Source organism: Arvicanthis niloticus, chromosome 4 (assembly GCF_011762505.2).
Source record: "Arvicanthis niloticus isolate mArvNil1 chromosome 4, mArvNil1.pat.X, whole genome shotgun sequence".
Lineage (NCBI taxonomy): Eukaryota > Metazoa > Chordata > Mammalia > Rodentia > Muridae > Arvicanthis > Arvicanthis niloticus.
The window spans coordinates 65286361-65310153 of NC_047661.1; the positions used below are offsets into that span (position 1 = coordinate 65286361).

Consider the following 23793-nt stretch of genomic DNA (forward strand, 5'->3'; position numbering starts at 1 on the left):
TATGATAAAAGTCTAGATACAAAGTACACTGTACATAGAAAAACATTCATTAGTCACTTTGCATACATTATGCTTATATGCCTTTATCTCTACATACTTCCCCACAATGTCAGATATAGGGGCTAGGGATGTACCTCAATTCAGAGTGCTTGCCTAATGGATGAAAAGCTCTGCATTCCATTGGTAGCACTTTGTAAACTGGGTATGGTGATGTGTGCCTGTTACCCCAGCACTTGGAAGGTAGATATATGAGAACTGTAAGTTCAAAGTCAACCTCAATTACAAGTGAGTTTGAGGCCAGCCTGGGTTTCATGAACATACCTCAAAAGTGCTCCACCTCCTTAAAAATTGTTTTCAGACACACAGATCTTCACATCTCCAGTCACAGATATACTGAATGCTAAAAATACTAAAATCATTTAAAAGTAATAGTTGTGTATATTGATCATTTAAAAAAATTATAGAGGGGCCAGAGATATGGTTTAGTGGTTAAGACAACTGACTATGGGGATAGAAAGATATCTCAGCAATTAAGAGTACCAGCTACTCTCCCAGAGGACCCAGGGTTCAATTTTCAACACCCACATGACAGCTCCCAACCCTCTGTAACTCTGGTTCAAGAGGATGCAACCCCTCTTATGACCTCCCCACTCTTCTTTTTTTCATGACTTGATTTTTTTTTATTGAAAATAGATTTCTATTGGCTTTCATACAATATATTCCAATCATGGTTTCCCTTTCCTCATCTCTGATACACTAAGGTTTGTAACTATTATGAATTCCAACTTATTGTTTCTGTCAGTTTCTTCCTTTCTTATAAATGAGTTGTAATCACTATATCTTCATATGCTTTAATTGTTTCCTTGAGAACTGGCTTAGTGTCCAAAATATATAAAGAGTTCTTAAAATTCAACAATAAAAGTTGATCCAATTCAAAAATGGGCAAAGAACTCAATAGAATTTTCTTCAAAGTAAACAGGCCAGTAACCAATGAAAAAAATCTACATTACTGATCAATAACAAAACATACATGGAAACCACAACAGGAAACTACTCCACACCTACCAGAACGTCTATCATAAAAGAACGATTATTTAGAATATAAATGTATAACAACTGTTGGTAAGGATACAGTAAAATAAAACCATCATACATGATTAGTGAGAATATAATATGATATATCTACCATGAAATATTTTGTGGTTCCTTAATAAGTGAATGAATCAGTAATCCTAGCTATATCCAAACATATAAATGTTCACAAAATCTCAGTTCATAATAATCAAAAGATGGAAATAACCCAAGTTAAATAAAGATAAATATAAAGATTGTGATATATGCATATAGTAAAACATTATTCATCCATAAGCAGGAATAAAACACTGAAGGAACTTCTAAGTAAACTGCAAAACATGGATCTGAGTAAAAGAAGCATGCACAGAAGGTCACTTATTAAGTATTTTATATGGAACATCCAAAATAGAGCATTATAATCACAGAGAAAACAGACTCATAGTCATTCACCAAGTACAAAGGAGTAATAAAAAGTTTTAAAATTAGAAAGGCAGAGGTTCCACACCATTATAAACGTGGTCAATGCCACTGAGTTTTCCATTTGAAGTGGTCAGCTATGGATGAATTCAGGGTGATGACTTCCTGCTCTATATTTGAACTGAGAAGAGAGAGCCCTAAAGAATCAGTGCACCAAGTCAGCCAGTTGCAGCGGGCTGGACTAAAAAATCTTAAATGCTGGGAACTGAGGTTTGTCTACACCATACACCCAAAAGCTGCCTCCAGTTTAGTGGGGCTGAGGCCCCTCAGGATCCTTTCTCTCAGAGCAATGTGCAGCTCCAGCTTCTGCATGATGATACTGAGACACAAGTTTATGTCCACAGCACTTCCGGTAACAGGAAACCTACCGGCCCTACCACAGCACCTTCTCAGGGGGAGCAGGTTATGAGGTGAAATAGAAATAACAGAGAAATAAAAATTAATGCCATGGTACTGACCTTAACCAAAAGCAGAAAATCTCTCTCCAGGTTTGACCGCAGTCCACCTCTGGCAGTGCTTAGATGAGCTGCCATCTAGTTAAGGATCTTTCAAATAAACTTTAATTTTCCTTACAACATTTCCTTACAAAATATTGGCTCAATTTTCACCCATGATTACAGTGTTTATCATAAAACTTAATCTGAAATTATCTCCTGTCTAGATCTCTCTTTTACTGTCTATTTTTATTTAACTTACTTTATGTATATAAATGATTCACCTGCCTGGCTGTTGGTGCACTACATACATGTTTGGTGCCCTTAGAGGTCAAAAAAAAAAAAAAAAGAAAACAGGCATTGGGTCCCCTGAGACTACACTGTGAGCTACCATGTTGTGCTGGAAACTGAACCCAGGCCCTCTGCAAGAACAAGTGTTTCTAATCACTGAGCCAATTGGTCTGTCCTTAAACCACAGGAAGCTAATACTGCTTCTCAGAACTGGCTTCTAATGTAATTATTCTTCCCATTATATCACATAATGTTATCGCTTTAATAGTGATTCAACTATATGGGTATTTTAATGTTGACATAAGTCCATTGTATAAACAAGCACAGCTGACCAGGAAAAAAAATGACTCAGTAACTTTTGCTTCCTTCCTCACTTTCCAGCCTTCCTCTCCATTAATGGCCCAGCGTACACATGTTTTTTATCAGTAGGAACAAGTCTCTAATTGCACTTTGGAAAAATGTATGACTGTGCTAATGCACAAAAGGCATGAGAGGATCAAACATCTCTAAAACCACACAGGTCAAAGAAGAAACCTCCAGAGAATTTTTTTTAAAGATTTTTAACTAAATGGAAAAAAAATACAAAATCTGTGAGGTACAGAAGTAATGCTTAATAGGAAATTACAGCATTGAACAGGCACATCGGTGCAGGAGAAAGACCGACAGCTGATGGACGCACAAGCAGAGGGAGGAGGAATTCTAAAAACTTAAGAGAAAAATCGGAAAACTACAGAGAAAGTCAACTAAGTCAGTCAGTTGCTGTCTTTTGGCATAATCAATAAAATTGATAATTCTTAGCTCAGCCCCATTAACTAAGACAAAAAAAATAAAGAACACAACTTATTGATAATAGAAATGAAGGGTGGGCCATCACTTCTGATCTCTCAAACCCTGAGAAAATAATGAAGGGGTGTTATGCACAGCTTTATGTTCATAGATTTAATGGCCCGAATGAAATGAACTAAGTAAGAAATTCTACCAAAACTCACACGAAAAAACAAGATGATCCGAGTAAGCTTGCGTATAGTAAAGAAATGCAATATCTAGCATCTTTCCAAATCAGAGAGGACCACATACAGGTAGGTTCACTGCTGAATTTTATCCAGACATAGGAGGAAGAAGTCACACCTATCCTCTATAATCTCTCCCAGAAAACAGCAAGAGAATACTTCCAAACATATGAGGTCAGCATACAAATAACAGGTTACCAAGCAAAGACAGAAAAACTATGTACAAGCATCTTTTTATGAACACAAATGTAAAAATCTTCAAGAAAATATTAGAAAACAGAGCCCAACAATGTAGACAACAATGTAGAGAAAAGCATGTGGAGCTAGCTGTAATGGCATGCAGTTGTAGGCACAACTACTTGGAAATCTAAGGCAAGAGAATGTTGTGACCCCAGTTTTGAGCCTATCCTAGGCTCAAAAGGAAGGAAAAAAACATGTAATCTATAGGGATGATAAATGCATTGGGAAGCCAGGCATGATGGTGCATGCCTTTAATCCTCCCAAGTATAGATTTCAGAGGCAGAGGAAGGAGAATCTCTGAGTCCAAGACCAGCCTGGTCTACAGAATGAGATCCAGAACAGCCTGGGCTACACAGAGAAACCCTGTTTCCACTCAGCACCCCCATGACCACCACCCACCAAAAACATAAGAAAGAAATTTATATGGGTTTGGAAGAAATGGAACTGGGATTTTGTTATGTCATGCTCCATTTAATAGCACTGCCCAATTATTTATTTTTATAGCTGATAACTGTCTATCCATATAGCATTGAATCACTTTAGAAAAAAATTCACATCAAACTGTTTTGCTACCTCAGTTAAGATGCAGTAATTTAATACTGATTACCTACGTAACTAAAAATCCAAGACTTATCAAAACCAAAGTAAAAGGTTTAATGCTGGCTTGGCTTCATATCCACCTTTGTATTAGTGATGACCGACTGCAAGTCTACGCCTTAACAAATACCTCAGTGAGGTACAAGAGCCTGATGGAAGCTCCCAGGAAAGCAGCTTTCAGGGTTCAGACTCTGCCAACAATGGCAGGACACTGCAGCTCCAGAGCCCACGTAAGCACTGGACAGCACTGTGCTCCTGTGCTGTTGCGGAACATATTTATTTTTTATGGTGTTTCAGCAAGCTGTTTTATTCATTTGTTTGAATAACGGGGAAAAATAGACCAAAAAATTTCATTACCCATGAGATTTATCACAGATAATAGCAATTAATCAAATTATTCTGCTGGTGTAGGAAACCAGCCACACAAATGATAGCATAAGGATCAATGGAGTATTTGTTTCTCTTTTCTGAAAGATCAGTAGTAAAGGCTGAAGGTGTCACAAGCCCAGTGACAGAGCATATGCCCAGTTCGTGTGAGGCCAGAGGTTTGACTGTCTGCACCAAAACACACAAAGTGAAACAGAAGATTAATTGGCATGGTGCTGATTACATTTTTGTGGTCATTTAAAATCCACTTTTAAAGAAAGGAGCTTTATTTTTACTTAATAAAAAGAAATTTGGGGCTGAAAAGATGGCTCTGTGAGTGAGGACCCATGTGGCAATACAGAAACATCAGTAACTCCAGTTCCAGAAGATCGGATGCCCTCTTCTGGCCTCTGTGGGCATCAGGCATATATGTGGTGCACAGACATACATGCAGGAAACATTCATACACATAAAATAAAAATAGAAAAAATCTTAAGAAAAACCAAATAAACCCATAGTCTCTTTCCACGGTTTGCTCTTAACACGATCACATTCTTTTATATGTACACATGTGCATAGTAACACAGGTACACTTTACTATAAAGCACATACAAAATATACAGGCTAATCTGAAAATAAAACTTTAGAAATTATCTTTGGTGTTTTAGGTAAGCATATTTGGAAATGTTCTGTATATCAAAATAGCAAAGATATACTTCTTGCAAATGTTCAAGCTTCTAAATTCATGTCTACAGCCTAAATTAAGGAAAGCCCCTCTTCCATGACTGGGCAGTTTATTCTACAAAATAACTTGACTTTGAATGTTTAAGCTGCTTTTATCACTGCTGGGATCGCTGAAATTTAAATTTTGTATACTTTGCTCTCCGCACCAAATCTAAACCCCATAGGGAGCTTTGCTCCTATGATCTTCATATTTACAGATCCACATTTGCATAGTGAAAACCTGACTCTGACTGTCTGTCCTGTCAGCCACACCCCTGAGATACTCAAGGCAAGGGCAGCAGGACATTCCAGTGCCATGGCACTCTGCCAGCTAAAAAGGCATTGAATATGAGACACACAGCGCTGTATCCATGGTGGGTAATCTACTGAAAAATATCCAGTGTCACCTACAATTTCAGCCATCTTGTAACTGACAATACCTCACAGAATTAGGCTTAGATTTTTGCTTCTGGGAATGTCTAAACTTACTGCCTTGAATACATTGATAATATCATAAGCAAGATTAAGTCCTTAACTCCAAGGCCACAATAAACAATAGAATAAATAATGATAGATAAGACTCCAGCAGTAACTAGCTTAAATGCTCTACATGTAAGCTAACACAGTCCTCCAAACAGCCTTATGAGATAGTATACCATTCTTTCCCAGGTTATTGCTGAGGGAACTAAGGCAGAGAGACTAGATAACTTGTTCCAAATGACAGAGGAAGGAACAAGGAATTAAGCCAAGCAGACCATCTCCCAAGTAGACCTTGATTTTATGGTATTATATAGGGTACCTAAATACTTTAACTTTTGTTTAAAGTGAAAGGCTTTTTACTTAAGTAAAATGATTGACTTCAACCTAATTCAAGAGGAGGAAAATATATTTTTCTATGTCTAGTAACTTAATAACAAATATAAATTATCAGGCTCTACCCAGTTACTTAGCGGTTCTTTTAGTTGCTGTCAAATCAAAATGGTTTTGGGGACCTAGAAAAAAAATAAAAATTGGCCACCAGGTTCCCATTGTCACTAATTAAAAAATTTTTTGTGTGGTCCTTTCCTTTCTCTGTATAAATTTTTAAATTTCTCCATGTCCTGTGGCCATTTTCAACACTGGCAATTACAAGTCATTAAAACTGCCTCTCATAATGGCCTCGTAGTGACCATAAAGTCCTTCTGCCACCTGAAATAGCTGAAAGTCTATAAACAGTAGCAGGGGCTGCGCTAATTCTAATGACTTCCAATCAATCAAAATGAAGAAAATGAGGTTTTGTAGAAAATGGAAGGGAACTCAGGGTGACATTCTATGGAGCATGTGCAGGACTCTGGCTATCAATAATTGTTCTTACTTCATCAAGTCAAAACTAGGACATTAAAGAAAAGCACAGGTGCAGAATCAGCAGCTGTAGTGATACGAGGGCTGGACTTGGACTGAGCACACCTAGTGTGGAAGAGAAAGAATTTAGCTCAGTTAGGCAAGCCACGGGACTAAGTTTTGTACAGAGGAGGAAGTATTGATCAGTATCGAGTCTCACAGACAGAACAGGTACCAGGGTTGTTGTTCTCAGGAAGGAAATGGGCAAAGGGAGAGCAGGCCTGGGACCCAAGCATATAAACAGGGCACTGAAGGAGACTTGAAAGTGTCCCTTTTGTCTTTCTTTTTCTCTTGCCTCTCCCCTACCAACAAACACCCCTTTTATTTGTTTTGTTTTCTGACAAATTATCCTCAAATTTGGAATTCTCTTGCCTCAGCCTCCAAAAATCACAGTGTCCAGCACCTCACCTGGGCCATCAGTGATTTCTCAGCTTGACTTTTATCCCAAGAGACAGGTCCCTGTTCTCAGGCTCTATGTGCACATGTGTTCTCTTGAGCCACATCTAAAACATGAATCAGCAGTGCGGCTTCCAGCATCGCTGGTGGAGGTGGGTGAAGACAGAGCGGGCTCTCGATGCTCATGTTCTCTCTCTCTCTCTCTCTCTCTCTCTCTCTCTCTCTCTCCCTCCCTCTCCCTCTCCCTCTCCCTCTCCCTCTCCCTCTCCCTCTCCCTCTCCCTCTCCCTCTCCCTCTCCCTCTCCCTCTCCCTCTCTCTCTCTCTCTCTCTCCTTCTCCGGCATGGCCAAGGAAGCCAAGAAGAAAAGACGGAAGAAGAAGAAGGGCTAAGAGGCTGTGTCATCAGTGCAACAAGAACTTGATAAAGAATCAGGAGCTTTGATGGATGAAGTAGAAAACAGTTGAAGAGACAAGCACTGGGGGAGAAATAGATGATGATGATAAAGATGGAGATGGTGATGTTGATGGCACAACTGGGAAGAAGGAGAAGGAGAGGAGGAGGAAAAGGAGGAAGAGGAGGAGAAAGAGGACCAAAAGTTCAAACAGACCCTCCCTCAGTTCCAATATGTGACCTGTATCCTAATGATGTATTTCCCAAAGGACAAGAGTGTGAATACCCACCCACACAAGATGGGCGAGCAGCTGCTTGGAGAACCACCAGTGAAGGAAAAAAGGCCCTAGACCAGGCTAGTGAGGAGATTTGGAATGACTTCCAAGAAGTTGTGGAAGCACATCAGCAAGTTAGGAACTATGTCATGAGCTGGATCGAGCCTGGGATGACAACGGTAGACATCTACGAGAAGTTGGAAGACTGTTCCTGAAAGCTAATAAAGGAAAATGGGTTAAATGCAGGCCTGGTGTTTCCCACTGGGTGTTGTCTCAACAACTGTGCTGCCCGTTATACTCCCAATGCTGGTGACACGACAGTCTTACAGAATGATGACATCTGTTAAGATGGACTTTGGAACACATATAAGTGGTAGAATAATCGATTGTGCTTTTACTGTTACTTTTAATCCCAAATATGACATATTATTAAAAGCTGTAAAAGATGCCACTAATACTGGAATAAAGTGTGCTGGGATTGACGTTCATCTCTGTGGTGTCAGTAAGGCCATTCAAGAAGTTATGGAATCCTATGAAGTAGAAATAGATGGGAAACATATCAAGTGAAACCCATATGTAACTTAAATGGACGTTCAATTGGGCCATATAGAATTCATGCTAGAAAAACAGTGCCCATTGTGAAAGGAGGGGAAGCTACCAGAATGGAGGAAGGAGAGGTATATGCCATTGAGACCTTTGGTAGCACAGGGAAGGATGTGGTTTATGATGAAATGGAATGTTCACACTACATGAAAAGCTTTGATGTGGGACATGTGCCAATAAGGCTTCCAAGAACAAAACACTTGTTAAATGTCATCAACAAAAACTTCGGTACCCTTGCCTTCTGCTGAAGGTGGCTGGATCGTGGGAGAAAGTAAATACTTAATGGCTCTGAAGAATCTGTGTGACTTGGGCATTGCCAGTTCATACCCACCACTGTGTGACATTAAAGAATCATATGCAGCACAGTTTGAACACACCATACTGTTGCATCCAACCTGTAAAGAAGTTGTCAGCAGAGATGACTATTAAACTTAGTCCAGAGCCAACCCAACGTCTTTATTTTCTAAACTTTGTTGGAACACATTATATCACAAGTAATTTGCAACATGTCTGTTTTAACAGTGGACCTGTGTAATACTGTTATCCATGTTTAAAGGAGTTTGATCAAAGGTAAGCTGTCTACATGTAGTTATCTAAGGAAAGGCTTTCAAGTCTTTAATGTCACTGTTTCTCCCGTCTAGGAAATGCTGTACTGCTCACTAGTTAGGAATTACTTACATGTCTTGTTTTGAAGACCTAAGAGATGCTTTTTGGATATTTATATCGCCATATTCTTACTTGGATGCTTTGAATGACTACATACATCCAGTTCTGCACCTATGCCCTTTGGTATTGCTTTTTAACCTTCATGGAATCCATTTTTCTAAAAATTAAAGACATTTTCAGATCTGAGAGCTTTAAAAAAAACATGAATCAGGCATGCTATCTTTCTCATTTCTATAAACTGCAGGATAACTGTCTGGTTATGTCTCTAGAAGTCCATATTTTACCTTTTAGCATCTTATTTTGAACTAGAAATCACAAGAGCCCAACTTTTAAGGAAGCCACCCTGCTTCCTTAAATAGGAAAATATTGAGGGATGAAAGGAAGCTGATAATGAAGCTGGAAACAGATAGGCAACATTGCCTCACTTTTAGAATACCAGGGAGTAGGACCAGGGCCAAATACGGTGCACTCATTCTATCCAAACTGTCCTATCCTGATACTCTCAGAAGGAAATGCCTTCCCTCCTCAGGGGAGGGAGACTGTGCCCCTGTCCTGTATACATGCTGCATGCAGACCACTGAGCTATATCCTCAAGCTCTGAGTAAAATGTCTTTGAATTTGTAAAGCAAGTGCTCTTCCAACTTTTGGGCTTTCCATGCTCCTTCCCCACTAAACAGTGTAGCTCTAAGAGGGCAGAAGGCTGCTGGAGAGATGCTCCCGGAATTACATCAACCAAACATTACTCCTTTTCTTATAAATATTTAGTTATTCTTATGTATGAGTGTTCTGACTGCATGTACACATATGTACCACATGTGTGCAATGCACATGGGAGCCAAAAGAGGATGTAGAGCCACTGGGATTGGAGTTCACAGTTGTGAGCAGTTGTGAACCTGTGGCTGAAGGAAACTGGACCCAAGTCTTGGGCCAGAGCAGAAAATGCGCCTACCTGCTGAGTTGGCTCTCCAGCCCCCAAACATTACTTTAGCTCAGGATTTTTAAACCTCTGAACTACTGATACTGAGAAGGGGGAAAACATTTTTTTCTTTTTTGGCTTTTTGAGATGGAGTCTCACTGTGTGGACTAGATTGGCTAGAAACTTTGCACACAGTTCAGGCTGACCTTGCTCTGAGTGCACACGCTGGGAGTACAAGTACATATCACCATGTCCAGCAAGAAAAATTATTCTTAAATGGTAAGAAAAATATTTCTTGGAAGAAACAAAATAGGTCTCAAGATTATCTATTGCAGGAAAGTGGAGCTGAAGAGGAGGGGGAGTGGGGAGAGGAAAGGAAGAGGGGAGGAGAGAGGGACGGGGATGGAGGAGGGGGACTGGGGCGGTCAGTAGATGGCTAATGACTCAGAGAAGACGGTGAAGGTGGGGAGTTCTTGATGGAACGACCTAACAGGATTCTGGTTGAAAACAGGCCAGAGTGATCAGATAACAAGGGCAAAAAATGAGAAATCTGATCAAATACCAAGGGGGAGAAGGAGTTTCACGAAACTGATTCAGCGAGATTCTTGCTTGCACTTGGCTGGACTAAAGCCAAGATGAGAGAGATTAGCCACTAAGGCAAGTCAGGAAAGGGCCCGGGGAGCATAAAGTTCAATCAAGGAGAATGCCTCTCTCAACATTTTAGAATAAATGATTCCTCACTGTGGGGGGGGGGGTCATTTTGCCCATTGCACAATGGTCTCTTTCACCAAGACACACATATACAAACACACTCTCATCTCATACACATTATGACAAGGAAAACTGAGCACACTGCCACATAGCCTCTATGTACAATCTCCTGTGGGAGAAGAGGCTGCTTTAGAAGGGGCTGACAGACTTTCTCCATAAAGACACAGAGAGGAAACATCTCAGTTTCTGCACTACACAATTTCCATGCCTTATTCTTCTCAGTTGTTACATCACTGAACATTAAATAGGTGGCTGGCCCAGTTTGGCTTTGGGACAATAATTCAGAATAATAGTGTGCCTTTCTCAAACAGCCTGTGGGAAAGGACTCTAAAATGTTCCCAAGGGTCTTCCCTTTTCCCTTGGATATACCCCAAACACTCCATTCTTGTTCCTAGTTTTCCACATTCCCACATAAACACTGTTGGTCTGGAATTTTGTTTGTTACTAACGGGCAGTATTGATGTTATATTTAGAATGTTCATGCTCTCTTTCCTTATCTCACATCCTGTAAGGTATCTCTAAAATGCATCTATTCCTGGTAACAGACTGTATGAAGTAGGTCACTGGAACAACATATCTTCTCTTACAGTCTCACATGAAACTCGCACCACAATCCATCAGCTTTGCCTCTAGAGCAACTACATATTTATATATTAATAGGATTACCCTAGAAAGTATGACATGGTAAGCCTGGTAAAGGGTATACAAGACACCACTACTGAATGTGAAAGTTTAAACTTCATGGATGTCCAACAGCTTCAGGAAAGCTCTCAATCAACAACCAAGTATAAAAAGGTCCTAAATATTTCTTAAAATTTCAAGCTGCTGGGTTCCATGGGTGACATTTAAATAAGTAGGAGAAAATGTCTCCTTAAAAATGCAGGGGGAATGAAAGAAGTAGAAAAAGTAGAGAAAGTATATAACAATAAAAACCACTCAGCACCACAAAAGACTAACTGCTTTTAATTTTTCTAATAACTGTACAATTTTTTTTTAAAAAATTAGGAGTATAACCCACATGTGTATGTACACTCCGTTCCTGAATTGTCCATTCAATATTATATCTTGAGCACTATTCTAAGTCATTAAGTCCTCTTCCCAACAAAAGGCAACGTGGCTTCCACAGTACTTCTCCTCATGAAGATCCCTCATTATACAGCTCTTCTCTTATTATTGAAAGGTTAGCTTGCTCCAGTTTGTCACAACAGAAATACTCTTCAGTAAATGATTATAATTGTGTTTAGAATTCTGACTTTTTGTGATGGTTTTGTAGGGAAAAAAGTGAACGGGAGATTCAGATTGCTTCTTTCTATTGGCAAATCTTCTGTCAGTGTTCTAGCAAGACCCTTCTATCTGTGTGGCCTAGGGCATTTGAACAAAACCTTGAGCAGGTATATGGTAAAATCAACAGCAGAAAATCCTAAAAAAATAACACTGATAAAAAGTGTCCATTTAGATTTTTGAATGCCTATAAAATAGTCAAATACTTAATTTATATAAAGTTTATTTAAAGACCAAAACTAAAAGGTGACTTCAAAGAAGTAGAGGATGGATAGAATATTATTTACCAGGGCCTGAGAAGGGAGTGGGAGAGGGGGTGGAGAAAGAAGAATACATGAACAGCTGGACTGGAGGAAGAACTTATAGTCTATATGTAGCACTGTGGTTGACAAATAACTCATTGAATATTTCTAAATAGCTGAATTTTTAGAATATTTTCAACCTAAACAAAAGATAGATATCTGTATTAGTCAGAAACCTCTAGGGGAGTAAGATGTCTAGAATGAATGGAGAAAGGGGGAGGAGGATGTATTGAGGGATTTACAGGCTGGTCCAGCTAGTCCAGCAATGGCTGTCTACCAAAGGAAGGGTTAAGAATACAGTAGCTGTTCAGTCCATGAAGCTGGATGTCTCAGCTGTTCTTCAGTATGTACTGGAATCACAAAGCAACAGGCTCTCATGCCAGTGAAGGGATGGACTTGCTATAGAGAGTGACAGCAAGCAGACAGAGAACAGACTTCCTAGATTAAAGGTGGATCTTCACCTCAAAACAACTGGATTAAAAGTGGGTCTTCCCACTTCAAATGATTTAATTAAAAAAATCCCTCACAGGTGTATCCAGCCTCTTGAGTTTTAGTTAATTCCTGATGTAGTCAAGTTGACAATGAAGAATAGCCATCACAATGTCTAAGATAATAGATATACCAATTACCAAATCTGGTCATTACACATAGTGTGCAGGCATTGAAAGAGGAAGGGGTGTGGCTGTGTGTGAAGAAGGCCCTGAGTTCAAATCCTTACATTGCAAAAGAAAGGGAAGAAGAATGAAAAGAGGAAACGTGGGTAGATCTAAAGGGAGGAGAAGGAAAGGAAGTAGAGAGGAGGAAAAGAAGGGAAGGAAGTGGGGAGGAGGAAAGTCAGGAGAGATCGGATAGGTAGGACAGGGAGGGGGAGAGGGAAGAGTTTAGCTCTACAAATTACTCTCCAAAGCTGCCTATGTTCACTTTAAGAAGAAATCATACTGGGTTGGAGGGATGGCTCAGTGGTTAAGAGCACTGACTGCTCTTCTAGAGGTCCTGAGTTCAATTCCCAGCAACTACATGGTGGCTCACAACTATCTGTAATAGACATCCAATGTTGTGTGTCTGAAGACAGCAACAGTATACCCACATATATGAAATAAATAAATCTTTTTTAAAAAGAAGAAGAAATCATATTAACCCATGTAATAGACAGCCAGTTACCCTCTATTCTTCCCAACCATATTAACTCAACTTCAATCACAATCAGCAAAGAGTCAGGCAAAAATCTCAATCTCCTAGTTCCTCTGGCAGCTAGAAGTAAAAGCATGACTGGCGGGTGGGTATTTATCGTCAGGTATATACAATAAGTGGAGGTGTCCTGAAAGGTCTTTTAGGAAAGTTCCTAAGAGAGGGTGGAACAGGTAGTGACAAAAGGCTGGCAAGCGTTGGCATCTTGGCCTTCCCATCTTTACTGGAAGGAGAGACTACAGCCAGTCAGAGTTCTACCATCCATCTCCAGAACAAGGAATGAGGACAAGAATCATAGCCCAGCACAAAAGTGCAGAGAGCTGGGGGCAGTGCAGCCTGACAGCCTCAACTCCAAGGAGATTCTGGCTCCACACTTATTTTACTTGGAAGAAAAATAGTCCCCTAATTTGTTTGGTCATTAATTCTGATGGTTATTTACAGGTGAGCCTAATCCTACCCTGACACATCACCTGCTAGGTACTTTAGTAAGATAAAAGAATATGTAAGTGGCAGTCATTATTTGACTTATTTAAATACTCACTGATTCTCTCATATAATCGATACCTATTGAGCATCTGTACTGGGTGACAAAAACTCAGAAATAAATAAGACCCAGCACCAAGTCTAAAAGAGACAACTAGACAACTAAAACAACATTTAACAAGTCCTAGGACATGGAAAGAATGGAGCCCTGGCAGCATGACAGAAAAATGATCCACCCAAATGTGAAGAAGTCAATGGGCTCTGAGAAGACCTTCCAAGGTGATGGAAAAGCTCAGAGGGAGGAGAGGGAAGGTGTACTTTAGGAAGGCAAGGTCGATCAGAGAGGCAGAAACACAGCATGACAGAGGGGTGGAATGAAGCAGCCTTCTGCTTGGGACCCACAAAAGTATACGCTATGTTTCCTCAGCTAAACTAGATAATGGATTCTTTTATTACATTTTCATCACAATAAGGACTAAAATAGGCAAAGACTAATCAAAACCCATCATTTCTCCCTAATTTTCTACCCCTCAGAGTGTCAGGTATCACTAAAGTGTTACTGACTCTCTTGCAGCTCTCTGGTTCTTAACCATCTGGAACCCTAGAATTGGTAGGGCTTTCTCAACAATGAAGTAGACTCTAGAGAAAGGCTGCCTTATGGGTAACTGACAGTACAAGAACTGGGCTCGTTTAAAAAAAAAAAAACCATGTGTTTAGATCACATTTAGCATTAGGAAGAATAACACTCTGAATATTTAAAAAGAGAGTGGGGTATGGATGGGAAGAGCCGTTAATTATACGGTAGAGGCAGAGGTGATGGAGAACCAGTCTAGAATCCTTACAATGCAATGCAAAAGTAGGGTCACAGTTTAAGAAAGATGAAGTCAAAGGCTCAAGCAGACAAGCAGGAATGAGAAGGGTAAAGAGTAATCCTGGATTTCTAGCCTTGTTGCCTGTACTGGCTAGTTTTATGTCACGATGACACAAGCTATAGCCACCTGAGAGGAACTTCAACTGAGAAAATGCCTCCATAAAACTGAGCTGCAGACAAGTCTTTAGAGCAGGTTTTTAATTAGTAATTGATGGGAGAGGGCCCAATCTAATGTGGGTGTGGCCACCCTGGTGTGGTCCTGGATTCTATAAGAAAGCAGGCTGAGCAAGCCATGAGCTTGTCAGTAAACAGCACTCCTCTCTGTATCAGCTCCTGCCTCCAGGTTCTGCCCTAGTTGAGTTTCTGTCCTGACTTCCTTCAGTGATGAACTATGATGTGAAAGTATAAGCCAGATAAACCTTTAACTCCCCAGGTTGCTTTTGGTCATAGTGTTTCAACACAGCAATAAGAACCCTAGCTAGCACAACACCTAAGAGAGAACAGAAGGAGAACACAGGAATTAGGACCCCACGCTCTGCAGAAAGACAGTCTGGCTTGAATCCCGCCTCCACTGATAGTTCTGTGGCCTCATGAAAACAGCTTGACTATATTTGCTTTGGTTCCCTGCCCTGCAGAGTAATGGCAAAGATAACAGAATTTATCTTGGGACTTGCAGAAGAATTACAAAATGCTTCTAAACACTGGTTTGTAACATGGGGAATGCTAAGAAAATGTTAGACACACTAGGCTGATAGATGGTAGCACCTCTTGTTCAGAGAGGGAGACTGAAAGAGCCACAGATTCAGGGGAGAACAATGGCTTCCGTTCTGGAAGTAGTGTGTTCCTAAACTGGAACATCTAGTAGGTGGCTTGGCGTAGGGACAGAGCTGTAGGAATGGGACCCACCTCGATACAGACTTAGTGTGAAGGTGGCATCAGAAAGAGGACATAGCAGACACAAAGAAATGGGTACCGAAAAAGAACTTGGAGGCTCCTGTAGACAAAATGTTGGGGGAAAAAAGACTTGGGGGCTGGGAGTGTAGGTCAGTGGTGGAATACATTCTTATCATATGTGAGGTCCTGGAGTCTGTCCACAGTACAGGAAAAAACTACAAAAAGACCAAAGCTTAGAAAGTTCCTCTAGTCAAGGGATGGACAGAGGGAAAAGACTGAAAGACAAGAGAAAGACATGCAAATATCAATCCTAATAAGAATACTCTTAAAGACTAAAAGAAAAAAGAAAGTGAATAATACTGAGATGAAGAAGGCATTATTCCTAAGGAACCCTTATAGAGACTCCACACACAGGGCTAGGCAGTAAGGAGTGGGACTCCCTAGAACCATTGTTTAAATGATTCATATGGACTACCTAGACAGCTGCTTAACCTCGAAGTTTACAAGGAAGGGTTAAAAAGCTCTTTTCACAGTGAACAGCCTTACCAAGGAGCATAAATCTTAGGGGGAAAAAAAGAGTAATCTGAGTAGATAAAAAAAAAAAAAAAAATCCAACTTTTCAAGGAAAGAAATCAATCGAACACAGTTGGCTTTTATGAAATAGAATCCAAATTGCTGTTCGCAAATAAAGTTCTGGCCTCACAGTTTCAGTTACCAAGCCCAAAGAAGCCATTTAAACCATGTTGGCTCTGGAGCTGGAGGAGGATAGATACCTGTCTAGTCTAGACGGCAGTATGAGAACTATTTTGGAGAGCCGACTGGACTGCAGATAACTGGGTCACTAGAAACCAGCCAAACTGCCAGCAGAGCGTAAGGTCAGAGGTCATTGAGTCCTGAGGTTGTGTGAGGGAAGTGTTTGTTTTTGTTCTCTGTGATGGGTTTGGTGTTTTGTTTTTGTTTGAGGGGGTGATTTGGTTAAACCTGTGAACAAGCTCTGACAGGTTGAGAACCCCTCATCTACCTGCTAAGGTGACCAAGGGCAGGACCATGTGCGACTTCAGCAACAGCACATAGCTATCGAATATGTCTAGGGTCAGGCTCCAACCTGCCCTGGAATCAACAGGATGGCTCATTAACACAAACTGGGCTCTGTCCAAGGGGTTTCTGATTTAGCCCCAAAATGTGCATTTCTAACTAGTTTCCAGTAAGGATGAAGGGGCCCAACTGAGGCTAACATTTAGAAAACTCCTGTCATGCAGATGTTAGAGATGTTCTCTAAGTGTGACAGGAGTACTCAAACACCAAAAAGATAAGGTATTTCAAAAACTATGCTGAAAATAAAACAGGTGCCAGGGGTGGGGGCTCACACTTGTAATCCCAGCACTTGGACTTCCATGAGTTCAAGGCTACCCTGAGTGAAATCCTGTCTCAAAACAAACAACCCAGAAAAGTAAACAGCACACATAATCAAACATGAATATTCTAAACTATTCAGGACTATTAGAAGAGACTTTAAATGCTGGGAACAAAACAACAGGGAATGAAATTGTGAACTTCATGAGCTGTATGAAGAGACAAAAGTGGCTAAACAAACAAAAACATTTCATGCACAAAAGAAAATAGAGATTCAAACCTAAGAGATTGTAAAAAGGTATGTGCAAATAAAAATGTTAAACTTTAGACTTTTATTTTTTGTTTTTTGGATTTTTTCTTTGTTTGCTTGCTTGCTTTTGGGGTTTTGATTTTTGTTTTTAATGTAGCTGCTTGACTACCCAACCATAACTAATTTTGGAAGATCCTTTAGTGTTATTTACTTAGCAAACCCTAGTCCCAAACAATTCTTGAGGACAGATTGCTGTTGAAAATCATCTTGTTCAGTGGCCTCCCACTGGTTCACAGAAAACCTGAGAAACCTCAGAGGCATCCCCATCACCCCTCCATTCTGCATGACCCCCATCCCCAGCATGTTAGCACCAAGGCTGCTCTGAGTGCTACTTTCGTATTTTGACCAAAACCACAAAAACAATAAAACTTTATTTTTAAAAGTACAATATTTTATAGTGAAATAGGTGTGTTTGTTGAAATGGTAAACAGTTGAAAGGTAGGTGGAAATACAGATAACTCTTCAGAACTATGGCAAACTGATAACCTGTGGAGCATGTTAACCCTTGCATGGCCTGTGAAATGGATTTGTTAACGTCTAAATTCAATTACAAGATGAGTCAATGTGAATATTGAACTTATTTTTCTGAGTTCACAGAAAGATGTGTATCAACAGTCTTTCATACTCACTATTGAGAAACTTTTAAGACATTCATTCATTAAGCTAATTAATAATTTTATATGCTTATTACTATGATTCTGTACTGTATATTATGAAATCTTTGTGTTCAATGATAGATACTCAAAGACAAATTTCTATTATATGTGCTAAATACATCTTCATTTTTATTTAAAGTAATTTATATTAAGAATGGAATGTAAGAAATGCAGTTATAAAAACTCCATTTTACTTTCTTCTTGAAGTTTGTGAGTATATGTGAAGGGGATATGTGAAGAATTGAAAGAAAATGGCAGGAAATATGATTGTATTTCATTATATATGTCATAATAAATAGAATCATAAATAAAAAAGTACAACATTTTATGGTATAACCATTAAAACAAAACAAACAAACAAAAAACACTATTAAGAATCATTCTTTCAACAAATACTGCCCACTGGAGCCAAGAGGCAAAAACAGGTTCCAAACAATGTCTACCCAGGTGAATGGCTGGAGATGGAGCCAGAGCTTTGACAGAATTCCTTAGTGCCCAGTCTTTACTGTCATGATGTTGGCTCCACTTAGGCCCTGGAAACTCGTGCTTTCTACCATCAGAGGACAACAGAAGACAGAATTGCAGGGATATAAGGAAAACCGTTTCCTACTGAAGCGGCTGCTTCATTACATGTTAATAATTCCTTTCATTTGAAGGGTTTGAAGCATTCACAAGATCTCAGGACAGCAGAAAGAAAACATCATGTCTTTCCAGAGCATAACCACAGCCCAACCTCAGCACGACATTACTGAGAGATGCTGCACTGGATGCTCAGTGTGGTGCAGCATGACTCCAGGGGCCTCCACTGCCACCCTGTTCGTATCTGCCCTAGATTTACTAGGACAATTGAAAAGTAGATGTTTAATACAACTTAGTATGTGGCATCTAGGTGAAAAGAAAAGTAGACTTGCCCATTTACATCCAGGGAAAAACACTTCCCTTTCTAAAGGAGCTATAAAGTTCAAATATTTTATTCAATTTTATCCAATTATATCCTCAATTTGACCTTATAAGTTACTCAGAAATACAACCCTTGCCAAAATAGCATAATAAATGACTGCATTCAAAGCAAAAATCAAGTAAATAACTATAAAACAGATATGTCTAGGTGTATATACATGTATATGCACTCATATATATGCATGCATACATACAAATGAACATATATACAGAGAGGTTTGGGTCTGCGCTTTACGAGGTGTCGGTGTTTGATGACACTCATAAAATGCAGATTCCCAGCTCTTGTCATGACAGGAATCTAGTAATCTGAATTGTAAGTATATAAAGGATTGACCCCAGGACCTCGTTCATGCTAAGCAACTCTCTACTACCAGCCCTGTAATTTGAAACTTTTAATGTGTATTTTAACAAGCACTCTGATAACGTTTTGAGAAACACTCCAAAACACCTGCAGGGAGTCGTTTATAAGAGGCAAATTAAAAAGCCTGAGAGGTATACAGCATCAGAGAGTTTGGATATCACCTTATTTAACCTGATTAATACAGTAACATTTCTATCACCGTGACAGATTGATTGATCTTAATAAGAAGGAACAACAATATTTATAAGCCAAATAAATAATGTTTCTCTGTAAATGACACAATCTAATCACTTAAAAAAAAAAAAAAACAATATCATCACTGTTTAAACACACACTCCCTTCTAGGGATTCAATTACACACAGAGACAACAAAAAGGAAAACTATTTACCTTATATTATTTCTTCTTTTTGGTTTTGGCCAACAAAATAGTGTTCTTATTTAGCCAAAAGCATTTACCTTGTTTCTCAAATACAGTGCCACAGTGCTGACAGATGCCTCCACAGAAAACAGAATGCTTAAAAGAATGCCACTAGCGGGGCTGGGGGGAGGTGTCCAGAATGCATTCCCAAAGAAATGTTTTATAAATATTTGAGTAGGAAAATAGAGTATAAATTCTCAAAACCTCTGTTTTGAACATGATAATGTTTACCTGGATATGCTTAAGATATATTTAAGTAGAGCTGATTTAAAAACTAGTTTATTAAATATAACTGGATACATACCAATAGTAACCCCATAAATATCCTAGCTTGCTTTCTGTTGCTATAATAAAGACCATGACCAAAAAGCCACTTGGAGAGGAAAAGTTTTATTTCATCTTACAGCTTATAGTCTGCCAACTGAGGGAAGGCAAGGCAGGAACCCAGAGGCAGAAACTGAAGCAGAGACCATTGAGAAGTACTGCTTACTGATCTGCTTCGTGGCTTGTTTTTCTTATAAAATAGAGGACCACCTACAACAGCTGGCACTACTCACAGTGAGCTGGGCCCTGCCACATCAATCATTAAAAAGAAGATGCCCCATGGGCCAGTCTGTTTTGATGAAAGCAATTCCTCAGCTGAGGTTCCCTGTCCCGGGTGACTCTCAACAGACTTAAACTAACAAGCACAGTAAGAAAAACATTACCTGTGAATGCTTTCTTCAGTAGCACACTGTTGGGTTGTATTTGTTTGCTTCACCTTTCAGAAGAACGTAAAGCACTTCTCTAACATTTGGTTCTGTCCAGAAACCATCAGAAGACTCAAAATCTACAGAAAGGAAGGAAATGCCTCGTCATCACTAATAAATTACAAATACAAATCTACATTTCTTCTGTTTGTGTACTGGGCAAGGTATCCTCAGGTCACGTTTGTCTTTATCATAAAAATAAAAAAATATGGGGAAGTCTCAGAGATGTTGCTATTGTTCTTGGTAGCCCCCCTGAACTAGACAGTAAGACCCTATTGCTGAAGACACCACACCTTGTGATTGCAGGGCACAGAGAAATTAAGGTAAAACTGAGCTGCAAGCTTCTCCGCTTCTGGCTATCTTTCACAGTGCCAGAAGATGCTATGCAGGTTACTGAGGTAAAAAGGCATCAGTAATCTTATCCAGTGATGGACGCTACAAACTACAATACTGACCTGCCAATAAGATATGCCCACTAGTGCAATAATGACATGATGGTGATAAAGGTAACCTTTCTAATTGGATTAGGGACCCACTCCATAGGAGGAAAATGATCCCTGGTTCTGCAAACCTACACAAAAGCCCATGGCTGGGTAGGTAATAGGCTTAGTAGAAGAACATGCTATTGTTCTCCTAAATGGACACGTTGTCAAATGATCTTCAATTATTTATGTTTATACTTGTCTTTCTTACTTTTTCTTGTTGCTATGATAACATACCTTGACAAAAGCAACTTAAGGCAGAAAGAAAGGGTTTTATTTTGGCTTACAGTTTCAGGATAAAATCTATCACAGGCCAATTGGTATCAAGAGGCCAATTGGTCACACGGCATGCATAGTCAAGAGGCAGAAAGCAATGATCGTTTGTGCTCAGCTCGCTGTTTCTTCTTATAGTCTAGATCCCCAGCCCAGAGAATGATGCTCTTCCACTTCAATTAACCTAGTCCAAATAATCCCCACAGGCAAGCCCAGAAGTATCTCTCTCAGGAGATTCTAAATCAAATTGATATCTAAGATTGACAGTTCCAACATCCATAGGTCAGAGAAGCTTCCTTTTGTCGTGGTCAATGGTTAACGCAAAGACTCATCACTGGTAAAACAGCTAATAATGACTGTTGAGCGCTTCACCCTAAATGAGACATCTCTACCACCCTCATCCAAGGCTCAGAGAACATCACGAAAGAAGATGCAAAAAGATATAGATGTATGTATGCATGAACTGCTATCTCCTAGGCATGGCATGACTGTTGCACTCTTAAAATCACAGAAGCTCACAGAAGCTGTGGTTACTTACACAAGACTTGCAACAACAACAACAACAAAACACTGAGTCCATCAACATTCCATCATGGATGAATAAAGGGCTCGTGAGGCTCGTTAGGAGGTATGGGCAATTAATGGCTGCTGGGGACTGGAAGCCAGTTTTCTTTAGTGTTATAGCCACTATTAAGTTCACAGTTCAATAAACAACCCCATGCTCACACTCATGGAAGCAACCATAATACTATTTTTAAGTCATGAAGATAGCTAGGGACTTGTTAGGAAGGAAAAAAAAAACAGTGGAAGGGGTACAAAGATGGTAAAAGGGCGATACTGTGATCAAAGCACATTATATGTATATGTGAAAGGTCAAAAATAAATACTTTTAAATTTTTAAGTAAAAAGTATATTTTTATTTCAAAACAGAATGCTAGCGAGAGAGAGAGAGAGAGAGAGAGAGAACCCTCCTAGGCAGCAGAAAGTAGCAAAAAATTCTTCCATCTTTTTAAAGATTATTTTCATTATTTTTATCTACAAGTATGTCTGTGAAGGAAAGCTGTGTATATGCAGGGCCCACAAAGGCCAAAAGTGGGCACTGGATCTCTTAGAGCTGGAATTACAGATGTTTGTGAGATTCCTGAAGAGGGTAGGGGAACCCAACTCAAGTCTTCTGTAAGAATAACTCGTGCTTTTTAACCTGAAAGTCATCTCTCCAACTCTGAGTCTTCCATCTTGTGTTATAAAAGAATTATATATTGCTTTCAGATGAGAATAAAAACATTTGAAGCTAAATAAATCCACACCATAAATCACCAGCATCATTAACATGACAATATAAAGTCAAAAGGGATCAAAGTAATTTTTCTGAAAATCTTTCCAAAAATGTATGCAATATCCCCAAAATGCCCCCTAGTACATATCTAGATAAGAAAAATTGAAAGTTTAACTTTTGCTTTCCCTGGCCAAAGTCTGCTCTGTTCTCAGATGTGTGTCTATCTTCAGCCCTAACAAACTGGCAAGTCTTACAACATAGACATATGACTCCATCCCTATTACGCAACAAATAAGCTGGAGTCTCCAGACAGAAATAAGAGTATGTAACATGACTAATCCCAAATACTTGGAGGTGTGGAATATAAAGTTAGTATAAATACAAGGTAAAATCACAAACATCACTCAACATCACAATGGATGAAAGCTGGAGAAATTTTGCAAGGAGAAACATTTTTAAGAAAATAGGAAATAGTGTAATTTTAATAAAGGAAAACATTTAAATGCCCAGTGACAGAGAAGCAGTCAACTACACTTGTTACTACAATAATTTATCTTGCATAATTCTGTTAATGGTTAGTAAGTTTGATGAATTTATAATAAGATGAGCAAATGTCTTTTATACTATAGAGAAGGAAGACATTCCAGACCTGGTAACATCTTTAATTCCAGCACTGGGGAGGCTGAGACAGAAGGCTCATGAATCAGAAGTCAGCCTGGAACTACACATGATGGAAGGAAGGAAGGAAGGAAGGAAGGAAGGAAGGAAGGAAGGAAGGAAGGAAGGAAGGAAGGAAGAAGGAAGGAAGGGAGTCAGGCAGCTCAAGATGGGTTAGGTATTGGGCTGTAATCCCTTATGACCACAGCTACTCATAAACATGGCAGGGAAAGGAAGTCAAGTTTTCTTAGTATTGGGTATACTATTTCCCATCTCTAGGCAGATTAAGCTAAGAATGCAAGTCAGAGGACAAATGCACCCTTCCCATAGCTCTGTATACTGAAAACTGCCCAAGACCCAGATGGTAAACCACTCATTGACATCACAATCTTTCTGCAATAGCCCAGTATAAAAGATCACTTCCTAGAACTTACTGGAAGAGATTCTGTGTGTAACGTATATCGACATAGCTTTACAGTTTGAAATATAGTGCCTTTGGTTATAACAAAAGGAAAGGGGAGTTAACATGACTCTAATCTCCAAAACTGGGCACACTTTGGAGTAACCAGTAACACGCCTGCATGAAGACTAGAGTAAAAAGATGTTTCACCTGATAATAAATAATCCTAACCCATCTTCTTCACATTAATCAATTGATGGCTTACTGA

General features: G+C 39.5%; 1 protein-coding gene and 1 pseudogene across 3 annotated transcripts in view; one reads left to right on the forward strand and one right to left on the reverse strand.

Moving 5' to 3' along the window:
- Positions 1-23793, reverse strand: part of Fhip1a (FHF complex subunit HOOK interacting protein 1A) — a 235797-nt gene that overhangs the window by 148070 nt on the left and 63934 nt on the right. For 2 of the 3 annotated variants that reach the window (XM_076932600.1, XM_034499684.2), the window contains exon 2: positions 20396-20517. The exons of the other annotated variant lie outside the window; for it this stretch is intronic. The gene's annotated coding sequence lies outside the window, so the exon portion shown is untranslated. The remainder of the gene's footprint in view (positions 1-20395; positions 20518-23793) is intronic. 3 annotated transcript variants of the gene reach the window in all.
- LOC117707351 (methionine aminopeptidase 2 pseudogene) lies at positions 7331-8686 on the forward strand (annotated as a pseudogene).